Below are 17,127 nucleotides of genomic sequence, written 5' to 3' on the forward strand. Positions count from 1 at the left end.
AATGTATACCATCCAGTCCAGGTGATTTGCAACTCTTTAGTTTGTCAATCTGGCCTACTATATCATCCAGGTTCATCATGATTATGTTTAGTTCATCCAAATCATCACCCTCAAAACCATATCTGGAATGGGTATCTCCCCAAAATCCTTATTAGTTCTCTCTTCCTACTGAAACCTTTCCCAAATTCAGAACATGACAAGGTCTCTCCTGTGCATGTTTTCTATTTTTCCTGTATTTCTTCCTTCTGACTGAGGGATTTGCTATAATCAGAAAATGTATGGGGGATACAATTTTGGTTATTAATTTGTTTAATTTTTAGGAGATTTTTTGGATTTTATGTTTTGTGTCATTTTTATGAATGCATATTATCTTCCGGGAACAATGGATCACGAGTGATACAAATGTTAAAATAAATAAATGTATATTATGTCTTCAGTATCAGATCTCTCAAGAGCTTTTGTCCTGCTGATGAGGCTACAGAATGGTTTAAAGTGAGGCAGCCTTAGACCAGTTGTTAGCATAGAACATGGCCATAGCCCCAAGGATCTCAGGAGGCTTAAAAGGAGTTGCTGGGAAAGGGCCATGGGCAGATTTTCAAAGGCAACGCGCGTAACATACTTGCGTAACCTGAGGAAATCTGCCCCTGCACTCTCCGAGCCTATTTTGCATAGGCTCAGTGGCATGTGCAAGCCCCGGGACGCGCGTATGTCCCGGGGCTTGCAAAAAGGGGCAGTTCGGGGGCGTGGCCAGGGGGTATGGTGTCTGCTCGGGGCATGTTCGGGGGCGTGGCGATGGTCCAGGGCAGACCAGGGGTGTAGCCGAGTGCTCCGACACAGCGGCCTGTGTCGGGGCCTGCCGAGCCAGCAGACATTCGGCGCACGCAAGTTACGATTGCCCGGAGGCAGGCGTAACTTCCTGGATAAAGGTTAGGAGGGGGATTTAGGTAGGGCTTTCGGAGCGGCCTCGGAGGGAACGGGCAGCGCGCGCAGGGCTCGGCGCACTCAAGGTGCACAAATTGCACCCCCTTGCGCGCGCCGACCCCGGATTTTAAAAGATATGCGCGGCTACGCGTGTATCTATTGAAATCCAGCATACTTTTGTTGGCGCCTGGTGCGCGAACAAAAGTACGCGCTCATGCTTTTTTTTTAAATGTACCCCCCAGTGTTTAGGCAACTTGATGGCTGAGGGTTGCAGGGTGGAGCAAGACTCTCTCAAGGTGGTACGTCTGAAGCATGGCAGACAGGCAGAATGTCACCAAAAACCCAAGGTTGTACATCAGGGGCATGGCAGCTAAGCAGAATGACAGCAAGACCCCCAAGGTGGTATATCATAGGTATGGCAGGTAGCAGAGTGTCAGTTAGACCCTGTATGCTCCTGTTTGCTCAGCACAGCCATAAATTTGAATGGGTCATAGACTTGAATGGGAAACATAAATGAATGAGATGAAAATGTTTGTTTCATGGGCATCCTCCATTTGTTTTGGGGGTCTATGAATGAAACAAAAATGGACTTATTGCATTATACTCATGTGTTTCAAATGAATTAACATCCCTATTATGTTTATGTATTTCATAATATGTATATAAATTATTCAGCTAATCCTGTAGCTCGCTCTGGTAGTAAAATAACAAATCCTTGTAATAAATGAAATATATGTGAACAGGGTATAAAAAAATACAATAACAGTTTTTAACTGGGGCCTAGTGGGGTTGAGAGAGACTTGGATGAAAGGGACTGGTATGGCCATATGGCCTGGTGCTGGAAGGTCTGTAGAACTGGCCTGGTAGGGCCTGGAAATCCTAAGGAACAGGACCTTTGCAGTGGAGTCGGGGAGAAGTGGCAGAAGCCTACAATGCTCTGATGTGGCTGCTGGCAATCATGGGGCTGTGAGAGCTGTGGGAGCAGGAGAACCTCCCTATAGCATGAAGGATGCAGGCCTGCGTGGAGGAGTAGTGATGGTGCTGCAGCAGCTGTGTTCCACAATTTTGCTGAGCTACATGAGCAGAGCAGGAGCTCCCCAGGGTGATAGAGAAGTTAGCGAGGGGAGAAGGACCAGAGGTGTAGCACAGCTGCCATTACTGCCGATGGCAGAGCTGCAGACTTGGCCTAGATTAGCAGCAGCAGCCTTGGGGAAGCTTAGCAGAGACATGCTAAGTCATCAGCAGGTTTGGGACAGCGCCCGGCACAACTGTACGAAGTAGGCCACATACTCTGATGTCACTGATAATGTCAGCGAGTCAGCAAGTCCTAGCCTGAAGGAATTTTAACAAATTTAAAAAAGGGGGAAAAAACAACAAATATAAAATTTACTATGCTTCAATTTGAGGTAGGTCAACCAAGGAGAGGCTCCTATTGAAGTTTTAGCTATTAGGAAGCACAATGCCAAAGTGTTTAAAACTTACAAAAGGGCACAAAATTTAAAGAAAATAAATATAAGGGAATTGTGGGGAAAGGGTAAGAACCCCTATCAAAACCTTAATTGGGCTTAAAAGTATATTTAATTGATTACATTTGACCTGCTTACATGCAGTTATTTTTTTTTTCTTTTAAAAAATAAAACACCTCAGAAAAATTAAATAATGGGTGGAAACACAGGAAAGATCCTGGAAGCCCCTATTCAGTCATTGTTTTGGGAACAAATTTGTAATTTTTGAAATGTCGTTATTGGTGTTTGGTTTCATAGGATTTTTATAGGGATTCGGGGATTTGGCATGACATTATTTATTTATTTTATTTATTTAAAATTCTTATATACCGACATTCCTGTAGGAAGTACAGATCATACCGGTTTACAGTACAACAGAACTGTCGCAAAGGAGCGATACATTGAAACATAGTTAAGCATTTGTAAAAAATTAGGATAATTGAGGCACAAGTAACATGAAACAATAAATCATGGATATGCAAATACAGTCCATATGCCACTTAACATAATATATAATCTATAGCTAATTAATTGTAAACTGATAATAATAAATAAAATGATTTATAATAAATATATAAAGAATAAATATAATAACCATGCAAAGGTGCATTGCAACGGGGGGGGGGGGAGAGGGAGGGGGGGAACAGGGCGGGAGTGTTGTGGAAAGAGGAAATGGCTCCCGGTAGTGTTGAGGGAGGAATAGGAATAGTCCTTGACCGCGAAGCGGTATTAGTGAGTGTTTAAGTTACCAGAAAATGCTTGACTAAAGAGCCAAGTTTTAAGTTTTTTCTTGAAGAGCTGCGGGCATGGTTCTTGCCGAAGATCCGGGGGACAGCGTATTCCATAGAGTGGGCCCTGCTGTTGATAGCGCTCGCTTTCTGAGGGCGGATTTAGCTGGAGGGGCATAAAGTGAGCCTTTGTAAGCTCTTTGGACCGGTCTGACAGAGGTGTGAAAACGAAGTTGGCTGCTAAGTTTGAGAGGGGAGATGTTATGGATATCCTTGTGGATCATCATGAGAGCTTTAAATGAGATCCTATATTTAATGGGTAACCAGTGAAGTGACCGAAGGATGGGAGTGATGTGATCTCTTTTGTTTGAGTTGGTGAGTAGCCTGGTGGCAGCATTCTGGACCATCTGAAGCAGTTTGATAGAGATCGTGGGGAGACCGAAGAGGAGGGAGTTGCAGTAGTTAACTTTTGATAGGATAATGGATTGCAACACCTGGCGGAAGTCTCATGGGTGAGGGAGAGGTTTAAGTTTTTTAAGAACTTGCAATTTAAAGAAGCATTCTTTAGTGGTATTTTGGATGAATGATTTGAGATTAAGTTGATTGTTCAGCATAACCCCTAAATCTCTGACTGATGGTGAGTGGTTGATAGATGTTTTTGCGAATTTAGAGGAAGCTGGAGAGTTGAGGAGGTTGTTGATTCTGTCTGGTGATATGATGAGGATCTCGGTCTTGTTAGTATTGAGGATCAGGTTTAGACTGGTGAGGAGGCTATTAATCGATTGAAGACAGGCTATTAATTGATTGAAGACATTAAACATAATTTTTTGGCCTCTCAAGGAGAATTTATTTGGAGTGGTTCTGGATTTTAAAATTAAAGTTTTTGGTAATTTTAGACTCCATTCAAATGATGTTTTTTCATTTGTTTCAGCTTTTCCTGTGTTAAAACTTATAAAAAAAAATTTAAAAAAAGGTCCATTAATTCAGCAAAGCTTAAAAACGTCAACATTCTGAAGTTATTGATATCAAAACATCATTCAGGAAAGCTTTATGTTAAGAGGTTGTGGTGATGCACCAGTTTGTGGCTTAGTCCCTGCATTGGAATCCCCAGTTAAACCCCTAGGAGCAGTGCAAGATTATGTAAAAATAAGAGAAAAGCAAAAGTAGTTATGCAGGGAACTACATTTCCCATAGTGCCTCTGCCTAGTTTCTTGAGCTAGTGGCCATAACACCTGGCTCAGGACTAATTGAATTGTTAATACCTCTCAGACTTGGGGGAGGCCTATAAGAGGCTTGTGGAGCAATTGAGCAGCGGCTGAGGAGGAGGTGGCTGGGAACAACTAGCCATGAAGGAGACAGCAAGAAAGCAGCTGGGAACAACTAGACAGCAAGGAGAAGGATAGAGCTGGGGGGGAAAAGGAAGGACCCACCTGTAAAATGAAGCAGACTTGGCCTATTGTTAATCGTGGATGAAGGCACTGGGGATGAGGAGGACCCGAAGGCAGGATTGAACTATCAGCTCAACTACAAAGCTAAGTGAACTTTTTCTATGCCTACTGTGAAAAAGGAGAGTTTGAATTGCTAATCTTTGTGGAAGGTGAAAAAAGAAGAAGAGGGACAGATAAGCAGGAACTGGAAATGCTGCACGCTGTTTTGATTTTGGTTAGTTTTGTTCAAGAATGTACAGCTACTGCTGCAGGGAACTCGGATGTACCCAATGAAGTAGAAGGAATGCATTTGTCGTTGTGCCGGGGGATCACGTGCTGGCAGGGTGCCGGGGCACTTGCGCCGGCTCAGAGGCAGGTGCAAAGTTAGGTTAATGATTTTGGGGGGGTTAGGATAGGGATGGGGGAGGGCAGGAGAGGGGAAGGGGAATGGAGATCAGGCTAGGGGTTGGGAAGTTCCCTCCCAGTCCACTCCTTAATTGGAGTGGACTGGAAGAGAACTGGGGAAGGCCCCGATAAAGTAGCAGCGGCCGCTGCAGCATCGCCCCCCCGAGCAATTGAAGCAGCCGGTAATCGAGAAAGGAGACAGCAGCTTGAGCCTCCCGCGGTCGATGGGATTCTTCTTTCTTGGCCTGCGGGGACTGGAGGAGGAGGCTGCTGCAGCTACCATTTGTGCTGGGGTGGGGGGAGAGGAAGTGAGTGAGAGAAAGAGAGAAGCATCCAGCCAGCCTGTGTGTGACTGAGAGAAACTGGTCAGAGAGCTGTTGTGTGTGTATATGTGAGAGACAATGAAAGTGACTGCTCAGGGAGGTGACTGATATGTGTGTGAAAGAGAGAGAGAGAAAAAGCATGGAAGTGAGAAATCTGGGTATGTGAGAAAGCATGGGCGTAAGAAGCCTGGTGTTGGGGGGGGGAGGGTGTGTGTGAAAGAAAGTATGGGAGTGAGAGAGAGCATGGGAGTGGGAAGCCTGTGTGTGTGTGCATGCATGAGAGAGAGAGACTGGTTGGTAAGGTGACGGGGTGTGTGAGAGAAAGAGACTGGTGTGTGTGAATGTGAGAGAAAGAATGTGATTCAGGGAATGAGAAGCCTGTGAACGTGGAGAGTGAGCATGGAAATGAGAGAGAGACTGGTGTGTGTGTAACAGAGAGAAAGTGATTATGGGAATGAGAAGCCTGTGCATGTGAAGAGAGTGAGCATGGGAGTGAGAAACCTGGGTGTGTGTGAGACACAGCATGGGAGGGAGAAGCCTGTATATCTGAAAGAGAACATGGGAGTGGGAAGCCTGTGTGTGTGTGTGTGTGTGTGTGTGTGTGTGTGTGTGTATGTGTGTGTGTAAGAGAGAGAGAGAGAAAGAAAGTGATTATGGGAATGAGAAGCCTGTGCATGTGGAGAGAACAAGCATGGGAGTGAGAGACTGGTGAGTGTGTGTGTGAGACAGACAAAGTGATTATGAGAGTGAGAAGCCCATATATGTAAGTAGAACATGGGAGTGAGAAGCCTGTGTGTGTGTGTGGCATGAGAGAAACTGTTAAGGAAGGTGACTGGTGTGTGTGTGCCAAAGACTGTTTGGGAGTTGATTGGTGTGTGAGAGACAGAAACTGGTCATGGGGGCATGACTGGTATGGTGTGTGTGTGAGAGACATGGGCACTAAGGAAGAGGACCATGAGTATAGAGCTTAGCTTCTACTGCTGCTTCTGGTGTGTGCCATGGCCTGCATGGAAGGGGAGTAGGAGAGCTGCTGGTGGGGGTAAGTAAAGGTGGCATTTTAAGTTTATTTTTCTTGATTGACTGCCATTTTAATTATGTGATGTCTGCTTTTTTTGAAATATTTTATTGGTGTTTGGAGAATGTCTAATAGTTTTTATGAGTTTTTAATTGTTGGATGTTATTCTTTTCATAGCTGTTTTGAAACATTTATTCTGCTTATTAGTATAGTTTTACAATTATTTCTGTGTGGGGATCTATAGCTGCTTGCTAGTTCTATTTTCCTAATAAGAGGTGTATTCATTTTTAGGACCTGATTTAATATTTGTAGTATTGCCTTTTCATAGATAGGGTTGCTCCTGTTTGAGTGTATTCCATAATACAGGTGTAACTGTGTGCGGATTAGTTTATGTGCATTACTACAGATCCTGGGAGTATGTTAGGTCGGTTCTGTGTCTGTTACCAAGATGAGATATTTTGCTAGCATGTAAGCATTTGTATCAGTCTTTGTTGTGTTTTCTCAAGAGGACATGCATTGGTGGTAAACTGCTGTCTTTTCATAAGTAGGGCTATTGAGCCTGGTAGTAGAAGGAGTTTGAGTTGCTGTTACTGAGATGATACCAGAACCAGAATATCTTTTTTGTAGGGTGAGTTGTATGGGGAATGTCATAATTCTGCTTTACATCCATTATTGTGGGTCAGGGTGGTTCCCATGGATGCAAACTGTATTTTTAAATCTAGCCCCGTGACGGTCATGGGTCAGTGTGTCATGCATGTGAGAACCTATGGTGAGTTGAGTCACATTCACATTATAAATGTCATAATTAAATGATAAGTATGCACTAAAATCCAACCCCTCCATAACCCCGCCCCCATATGACCCATGGTCCCTGGTGCAAAAAAGGTTGGGGACCACTGCCTTAGAACGTCTGCCCCCTGTTGTCCAGCTTTGGGAGGGAGGGAAGAGGGGGATGACAGGGGGCAACAGCAGCAACGGTGTCTAGGGGTGCCAAAATCCTAAATCCGTCACTGCCCCTATCTCATTACATCTTTAGATCTTTAAGTTTGTCCCCATATGCACCCACTAAGGAAATCTAGTCACAACTTCCAAATTAAAGATCTGGTGAGCTGGGTATGGGCAGCAGTGGCAGTCCATGGAGAGTAGTAGTTGCAAGATGTACTAACCGAATTACAGCAGCTGTGCTTGGGAGGGATCAACAGTTCACTGAGGAAAAGAGAAAGCAATTGGAAAAGAGGATTTAGCATGCAAGTGGTGAAGATAACATAGCTAGCCTGGGCTACACAATCCATGATCAGTGGATCAGTGCCCCCCAGCAAGAATAAAAAAAGGAGGCATATGTGAATAATAAAAAAGTATTAGAACCAAAAGCAATAGTAATTTGATGGGAATGCTAAACGAAATATTTGAAACCAGTTCGGGGATTGAAGCAAGGCTAAGAAAAAAATATAATAACTTAGCAAAACAGAAGTACTTGGGCTGAGACTGTATGCCAAAGCACCCCCTGAAGCAGCTCAGCAAGAAGGGAGTAATAATAAAGAAAATAGTAACAAATGTGATAAGAATGGTAATAAGAATGGTAAAGTAAGCAGCTTGGTTAAGGCTGCAGAATACATCGGTACAACAGGCTCACCCGTGGGCTATGTGCCAGCTGGGATTAAAAAGAAAAAAATGGAAAAATGAGTACACTGATTTATTTGATTTACTAATGAAAGGGGCAAAAAACGTGATGGGAAATATAATGGAGATAAAGATGCAAAACAAGAAAATGTGTAATTTACAAAGACCAATGCCTGCCAACTGGTCTGCTACATTGAGAATACAAGTGAAGTTAATAGGTAAAAAATATCCCAAAAAGCACTCTGAATTATTCAAATGCCAGGAAGCCACAGGATGGTGAGAAATGCTTGGCTATGCTAAGATCAGCAATTTAGAAAGAATATGACGGAGAACCAGTTACTCATATTGGGATGTGAAAAATTTTGACTTGTGGCTGGAAAAAAAAAAATGATAGCTGGAAGCAGCAAAAGCATGGGCTGCATCAGATCAATGCAAATCATTTAGTTTTACAAAGCTGAGCCAATCAGACATAAAGCTTAATGTTTTTAAAGCTTAATATTTTAAATAGCAACTTGGGGAAAATATGTTTTGAGGGGGTTGTTTGCATCAATTGGTAGTTAAAACCAAAAGAACTGGAAGACTTTTAAAAAGTGTGTGAAGGGTTGATAAAGGTTTAAGCAAATAAAGGGAAGTAAAAAATTAATTAAGCTGAATAACTCATCAGATCAATACAAATCAATTAATATTAGAAAAGCTAGAGGATCCCAGATGGCTGCATTCTGATCAGACATGTCTGGTACGATTCTCTAAACCTTTTACTTTTTCCTTATAAGACAACTAAATGGAAGAATAAACCTTCCCGTTCTCCAGCTGATGACCTCCAGATGATCATTTTACCCTTCCTGGTTAAGAAGGGGACATTGGAACTTATGTTGAGAGAACCAAGAGTGTGCAATTTTTCAACTGTTTCTCCTATTTAATGTTTGGGTACTTGCCAGGTACTTGTGACTTGGATTGGCCACTGTTGGAAACAGGATACTGGGCTTGATGGACCCTTGATCTGACCCAGTATGACAATTCTTATATTCTTATGTAGCTTCAGAATGTATGTCGTCTGATGTTCTTTGTATATTATTCTCATGTTCTTTGTAGCAATAATATAGACACCATCTTATGTAAACTCTAACGAAAAGCAATATGAAAGAGTAATAACTCAGTAGGAAGGAGAAACTAAGATAAGAAATGAAGGCAGTAGTAAATAAGAAAGATAAGAAATTTGTGTCTGCCTATTCTTCATCTCTGTTATAGCTGTGCTGAGTCCTGCTCAGCCCAATGCCCTGTGAAGGAAGACTGGAATTTACTGAAGAGATAAATAGTACTGAGAGTATTTCTTTACATTACCGGGAAAATGCAATCCAGATGTGTTTCAGAGGTGCTCCAGAGGAGTTCCAAATGTATCTCAGAAGCGTATGGTATTATACTATATATATAGCACATTCAAAGTGCAGAGCTATACAGAGGTTTCCTGATCCCAAATATATTATACTTACAGACACAGATGGATGCTCACTCACCGGATGATATACCATAATTTGGGGTTAGGAAGAATGATGGAGGGGTGGTGGGAAAGAGCAACTGGGAATTAGGGATGAGGCCTGGGGTTCAACAGTATTCTTAGGTTTATGGAGAAAAAAAAGTTAGGGAAAGATGCTTTGTGTTCTCACAGCACACAATCTTCCCTCTGTGATACTTGGAAGGGGTCTGCAGGACTGGGGAGATTAAATGCAAACACTCATTTCCTCCATCACTGGTGTTACATTTTACATGTGATTTACTCCATGGGACATTTCACAACCAGGTAGTGAGCCTTGGTCCATAGGGTGATAGTTAATCAGCTCATTATCCCCTGTTTACATAATATGTATATGAAGCTGTATTGAAATTCATTGGAGCTATGCTTAGTGCTTACCAGCTTATTATCGCAGCTTAGTGCATCAGCCCCATGTCATATATAATCACTTGGTCTGCAAAATTATTACTGGGAGTTTTGACTATTAGAAGTCTCAACCAGTTTATCATCAAAGATTCTCAGTTTATACAATCTAAAGTAGAAAAGTTTACTTATATTTCCCAAACAGAGGACCTCTGGAATCCTGGAAAATATCCCTCCAACCTCCCATAAATAAAGCGTAAGAACCTGAGCACCTGGATACACACAGCTCTCTAAGTACCTGATTCACTAAGGGTTTTTCCCCATAGATATAAAATGGAAGAAAAGCCATAATGAATCTGGCCCTAAGGGTCATTTGTGAAGCAGGGATTCAATGTGTGGTCTTGGAATCTGTTTCAATAGGCAGCAGGCCAAGTAGAATAACAACAAGAGACGAGTGTTTGAATAATAAAGAGTGTAGCAGTCTCACAATCTGTCAACAGGAAGGTCTTCCTGATGGGAATTTATTGATTTTTCCCAAGGTGCACAGTGCTTTTAAGCTGAATATTTTAAAATTAGAATGCAATTATTTTTATTTTCTGGAGCTGGGTAGCTGTGAATGAATGAAGGCTCATTAAACTCTAGTTAAGGCATATTCCAACTTCAGCAGGAAGCAAATGAGGAGGAAGCTGCTGTTCCCCAAAAGTAAAGAACATGCAGGTTGCAAGAATATATGAAGATTAAACTCCATGAACACTTGATTCTATTTTTTTAAATATCCTCTTCCACAAACTGAACTTCCAATATCAACATTCAGAAAGCAAAATATTGACATGTTACAAAAATCAGAGCAGATAATTATATTTTATAACAATTCAATATTGTACATAATGGTGCCAATTACCATGACTTTCCACTGGTTTACAATTATCAGCTACATTCATATCGCTTTTTTTTTTTACTTGGAAATTTGGACATCTTAAACTGACACTCTTAAACTCTTCTATTTATAGCTAGTTTGAAATGGAAGAAGTCTCACAATTAACTGAAAGATCAAATGATGTCAAAGAAGCATCGTAGGTAGCTCAAGCCATTAAAATAATTCATGTAATGCAAGCCACTAATTCGTTTTCTCTTTGTGATTGACTTAGGGGTCAGGGGCTTAACAAACTTGAAGAGAGAAAATGTGATGAAATTGTGTGGTTTATGGAGTCTCCAGAAACCCTTAATCCAATGGTGCCCAAACCTGTACTCAGGGACTCCCAACCTGTCAGGTTTAGGATATATCCATAAAGAATATACATAAGATATACTTGTGTGTGTGGCAGGGCACCATAATTCAGGTCCCTGCCCTACGAGCTTATATTGGTGAAAGGACAATGCTGCACTGAGAAACATGGATTTGACAAAATAATGCACTCACAATCCCCTGCTGAAAGCAAAAAACTCAGTAAACTGAAGGGAACAGGCTGAGTGAAGATAAAGACTTATTACTGCCACAGCTGCTGTCTCTTCAGTACCAGGAATTACAGGAATAAACTGCCTCTGTCAGAGCAGTGCTGGAGGCGCTAGGAGTGGAGCAATGGGGCAGTGGGTCCCTCACTCCCAACAGGCAAAAATAAGATATGGGGGGGGGAGGGCAGGCTGATTTTCAATTTATCAAATACAGGACAGGGGGCCATCTGCAGGATTAAAGAGCTGAGGAGAGCATAGCCAGACAGGGTCTTTGATGCTGTTTGGGAGGGGATTGCCTCACTGGCCTTTTATTTATTTTGTTTTGTTATGACAGTGCTAATTAGTTGGATATATTTTAAAGATATCCCAGTGCATGTTATCTGGCCCACAAGGCAGAAGTAGATCTAAAGTTATCCTGCTAATTTAGCTGGATACAATCAATATTCAGCTAACAGGTCGATACAGTAAAGTGTGCTCCGTCGGAGCGCACTGTCACCCTGCTCTGGACGCGTGTTTTCCCTTACCCCTTATTCAGTAAGGGGAGGAAAACACGCGGCCCACCCGCGGCACCTAATAGCGCCCTCAACATGCAAATGCATGTTGATGGCCCTATTAGGTATGCGCGCGGGATCCAGTAAGTAAATGTGCAGCCAAGCCGCACATTTTACTTTAAGAAATTAGCGCCGACCCAAAGGTCGGCGCTAATTTCTTCCGGCGCCAGGAAAGTGCACAGAAAAGCAGTAAAAACTGCTTTTCTGTGCACCCTCCGACTTAATATCATAGCGATATTAAGTCGGAGGTCCCCAAAAGTAAAAAAAAGTAAAAAAAAAAAAAAAATAAATTTGAATTTGGCCCGCGGCTGTCGGGCCGAAAACCGGACTCTCAATTTTGCCGGCGTCCGGTTTCCGAGCCCGTGGCTGTCAGCGGGCTCGAGAACCGACGCCGGCAAAATTGAGCGTCGGCTGTCAAACTTGCTGACAGCCACCGCTCCGAGCCAAAAGGAGGCGCTAGGGACGCGCTAGTGTCCCTAGCGCCTCCTTTTCCTCGTTTGCACCGCGTCACCTCATTTGAATACTGGATCGCTCGCACCGGCAAAGGGCCGGTGCGTGCGCCGGGAGAGCGGGCGTTCGTCCGCTCTCCCGCGGGTTTTACAGTATCGATCCGTAAGTTAGCTGGATAACTCAGTCCCTCCCCAGAATGTCCCTAGAACACCCCTTTTTTTATCCGGCTATAATTTACCCAGAAAAGTGGCTCAATATGCTTATTTTGCCATTGAGATAGATAACTTGTGTTATCTGTTTAAATGGCTTTTGAATATGGACCTCATAATGTCTGAAAACCAGACCTGTTCTTCACCTACCTACAATAAATAATCATGGGACATATTTTGCATTAATTGATCTGAGAAAACAGATTGACATAGTTACAGTGAAAGCTAGGCTGAATTGTCATCTCCAAGGACCCTGGAGTTGCACACCCCTTGAAATCACAGCAAATAATGGCATTAAGTGTATTTGATGAAATATGCATCTCAAATATTTCCATTTAGAGCACTGCTATATTAAGAACCTTAGCAACATGAAGAACTTACTGATGAAGCTAGCTCTTGCTTCTTCGCTGAATGCTGATGCAAAGTAAGTTTTATTTTGCAGGAATTATTCTGAGAAGTCCATGTAAAAGAATAGTTCTACACAAAATTTGTATTCAAAGAGTTTTGCAAATATTTAAACTCAGGCTTTTTAACTGCAGCTGAAAATATGTTTCAAAATACCCGGTCTATTAGAAACTGGAATTTTTCCTTATCCACAGTGGACCCTGTATTACAAGTAATCCTCATGCAGCTGACCAAATTGTGCATTAGATATTTTATTATTATGTCATAATTTAGAGTTATTAACCACAATATTTCTCACGGGTTAGAGGTTGTTTTGGTGCAATGTTATTATGCATGTAATAAGGTTATTTTGTACCTGTAGCAAAATTGTATGAGAAATCTTTTGCGCATTCCTTGGCAATATGCAAAGGATTTCTCTGGCTGGAAGCCCTGGATGTGTCTGCCATGTTGTAAAGCAGCTGTATAGAGCACTTGAGGCTCTCCTTCCCATAAATGAAAAAGTCCTTAGTGGCACCACTCGAGGCCTGAGCCCCTAGCCCTCCGTGGGTCAAAAAAGTGCCTTAGCATTAGGACTGGTAGAAGGCCCATCTCTAAGCGCTATCCGCTTGAACCCCTCAACATATCCAAAATAAAAACAGCTCCCCCCCCCCCATTTACCACCGGGCACCAAAGACATGAATAGAGTCAGCCGGTCTGTTGGCATTATTTTGGAAGAATTCCTCTAGCAAGTTGATAAGCTTGGGGGAGCCTGGGGGGGGGGGGGCCCCTTTTTTACTTTTTGGATGTTTTGAGGAACATGAGGGGGGAGGAGCTTGGGGCAGGACTCAGGACTCGAAGGCGCCACTGGCCCACCAGGGGCTTATGCTTCACTTCCGAGGTTCTTCATTCAGGATACGTGGACACTTTAAGGCTTTACTGCTCTTCACGCAAAATTCTGCTCCCCTGTGCCAAAAAGAAATAAAACCACACCAGAGGCCACATAACCTGAATAAGGCCCCTTGGAAGTGAAGTATAGTCCCTGGAGGGGCCAGTAGACTATGGACTCTATTTTGTGTTCTGGAAAAAATAGAAAAACTACAAAGTTTTTGGAGCACTTGTTTTTGCGTTCTTCCTGCCCCCTCAGGGAGCTGCATTGATTGTATTCTGCATTGCAGTTACCTCATTAACAGGCCGATATAGAATGTTGCGCTCGGCCGAGCGCACCATTTAGCCCCGTTTGACCGCGCGTTTTACATGCACTATTATTACTCATCATGGCGATATTAAGTTGGGAGGTCCCAAAAATTTAAAAAAAAAAACTTAAAAAAAGCTGTTCCACCGGGCCCGTGGGTTGAAAAAATGGAACGCTCAATTTTGCCGGGCGTCCATTTTCTGAACTCGTGGCTGTCAGCGGGTTTGACAACTGATGGCCGGTAAAATTAAGCGTTGGTTGTCAGACCCACTGACCAGCGCCGCTTCCGGTAATAAGGAGGTGCTAGGTACGCGCTAGTGTCCCTAGCACCTCCTTATTAGCACGGGCCCTAGTTTTAAATAAAGAATCGTGCGCCCAGGAGAGGTGCCTGGGCACGCGTCGGGAGAGCGGGCGCTCGCCTCTGAGAGCCGGCTCTCCCGCGGAGTTTATTGAATCGGCCTGTAAGGAGGGATTGAAATACACTTTAGTGTGGAGTGGACTGCATATGAAAATTTATTGCTGTGAAGATGACTTTTCTGAAATTTTTTCTCAAAAGAATTTTTTTGCAACAAATCATTTGTAGAAAACCCAGGCTTTTCCTCTTTATGTGCATTTCTGGGCATTATTGCAAACTTTTTCATGCAAAAGTATTGTGCCCTGGAAAATATAATTTGTACCCAGGGTACAAATTAGATTGAAATGACAGGCCAGATCAAATTTATGGAGGAATGGCAATATATTTAAAGGATAGCATAGGATAAAAGTCCTGCAGGAGTCCAAGTGCAATGTGGAATCTCTATAAATAGAAATCCTATGCTATGAGGAAAAAGTGCAGTGTGGGGGACATTACTGTCCACCAGGCCAGAATGAAGGGACCAAAAGCGAAATGCTAACAGCAACTAGGGTAAGCAATAATAATAGCATATTTCAATTACTATTGACTGGGGAAATGACTCATCAGGACATGGGAGGGAGGTTAAATTTCTAGATGCCATAAACTGACTGCTTTATGAGGCAGCGGATCATGGAACTGGCAAAGGAGGGGGGGGGGGGGCTACTCTAAATCTAATCCGCATGGTGACACAGGATCTGGCGTGGGACGTAACTGTGCCGGGGCTGCTTCCCAATAATGATCAGAACATAATCTCTGAAGGGAGGATATTAAGGAAAACTACAGCAGTAGCATTTAACTAAAAAAAGGAGACTGATGAAAAGAGGAAATCAGAAAAAAAACTAAAAAGGTGCAATTGCAAAGGTTACGTTTGCAGACCTTTGTTGTTGGAACTGCATAAAAGAAACTGAATAAAATAGGAATGAGCATGAGCACTGGCAAGTTACAATGTTATTTTTTATTTATTTCTTTCTTTCTTTATTTATTTATTGGTTTGTTTACAACAATTTATTACCCACCTAATTGCCAGACATCTGTTCTGCTTGGATTACAATTTCATATACACAAACCAGAAACATAACATAATAACAATAAAAAAAAAAGCCTACATTCCCCCAAAGGCCTCCTGGAACAGATGAGCCTTCACCTGCTTCCAAAAGGTCTTATAATCCTGTAACTGACGGCATTAATAAGAAAAGATAAAAGAGACTATGAAACTTGCCAGAGAGGCACAAACTCAAAATAAAATGTCAAGTATATTCATAGGATGAATCCAGTTAGGCTAGATTTTCAAGAGATAAAAGGGGCATTCAGGAAGTCAAGGCCTTAGCAGAAACGCTAAATTAAATATTTGCTAAAGTCTTTACTCAGGGAAATACCTATGCCAGGCCAGTAACATTCTTGAGGGTGATATTTCATTGAAAATGAAGCAAATTAGGGTGAACTGGGAAAATGAAATATTGCAAATTGGATTAAAAAAAAAAAAAGTAACATCACCATGACTGTGTTGCGCGTCCCGGTCACCCCTGACCCGCTCCCGGGTCCGCTTACCCTTCCTCAATACCAGCCAGTCCTGGGTTGGCCTCCCTCGTGTCTGCCGCCAGCTCCACTCGGCCACGTCGTTCCACAGCGACATTCCCCAGCTCCAACCAGGCCCCACAGCGGGGCTCGGCGTCCTCTGTGGCATCAGCCCCGTCCCTAGGCGCACGCATGCGGACTGAACAGCCCCTTAAAGGGCCAAAGGCCGGTCCCAGCTCTGCGGCACACCCAGATTGAACCTTGTATAAAAGGAAGTGCCTCACTTCACTTCCTTGCCTTGGCAATCGGATCAATCACCAAGTGATAGCAAGTTTGCCTTCCTGTGTCTCTTGTTCCAGTCTCTCTGTTCCAGCGTCTCCTGTGTCTCCATTCCAGTGTCTCCTGCTCCTTCATCCCTCCATCCCTGGTAGTACCCTTCAGACTGATCTCACAGTACTGACCTTTGCCTGTTCTTGACTACTCCTTGATTGCTGCCTGCCCTGACCTCTGCCTGGAACTCCAACTACTCTTGATTGCTGCCTACCCTTACCTCTGCCTGGCCCAAAAAACAGCAAGGCAGGCGATCTAACAAAGCCGTGAGGAAACAACAAAGAAGTAGATGCCCAAGAAAGTCTTTGCCAAATCTTTAATAGGTGGAGACGTATAATGCTAGTAAAATTGCCCGACTCAGGCCGAGTTTCGCCACATTCCAGTGGCTGCCTCAGGGGCTTAGATTTGAACACACTGAGAAAATCACAATGGGATTCAAAAAGCCATTCGCAGTTTAAACATATCTTAGATGAAGTAAGTTGTGCTTAAGCATCTATCGGTCCCATTCACTAATGGTGCCGCATACGTTTTCCTGCAAGTCAGCGTGGATCATCTCCCCATTTGCCCATTACTGACATCACCCGTGAGCCTGATGTCAGTAATGGGCAAAATGGTAGAAGCTATTCTGAAAAACATAATTACTGGCTATCTGGACAGATGCAGATTAATGAAGCAGAGTCAACATGGATATAGCAAAGGGAAGTTTTGACTTAGAAATCTGTTGCTTTTTTGGAAGGGGTTAATAAACATGTGGACAAGGGTGAGTCAGTTGATATACTGAATCTGGATTTTCAGAAGGTTTTTGACAAAGTCCCTTATGGAAAAATAAGAAT

The sequence above is a fragment of the Rhinatrema bivittatum genome, chromosome 2, assembly GCF_901001135.1.
Source record: "Rhinatrema bivittatum chromosome 2, aRhiBiv1.1, whole genome shotgun sequence".
Taxonomy (NCBI): Eukaryota; Metazoa; Chordata; class Amphibia; order Gymnophiona; family Rhinatrematidae; genus Rhinatrema; species Rhinatrema bivittatum.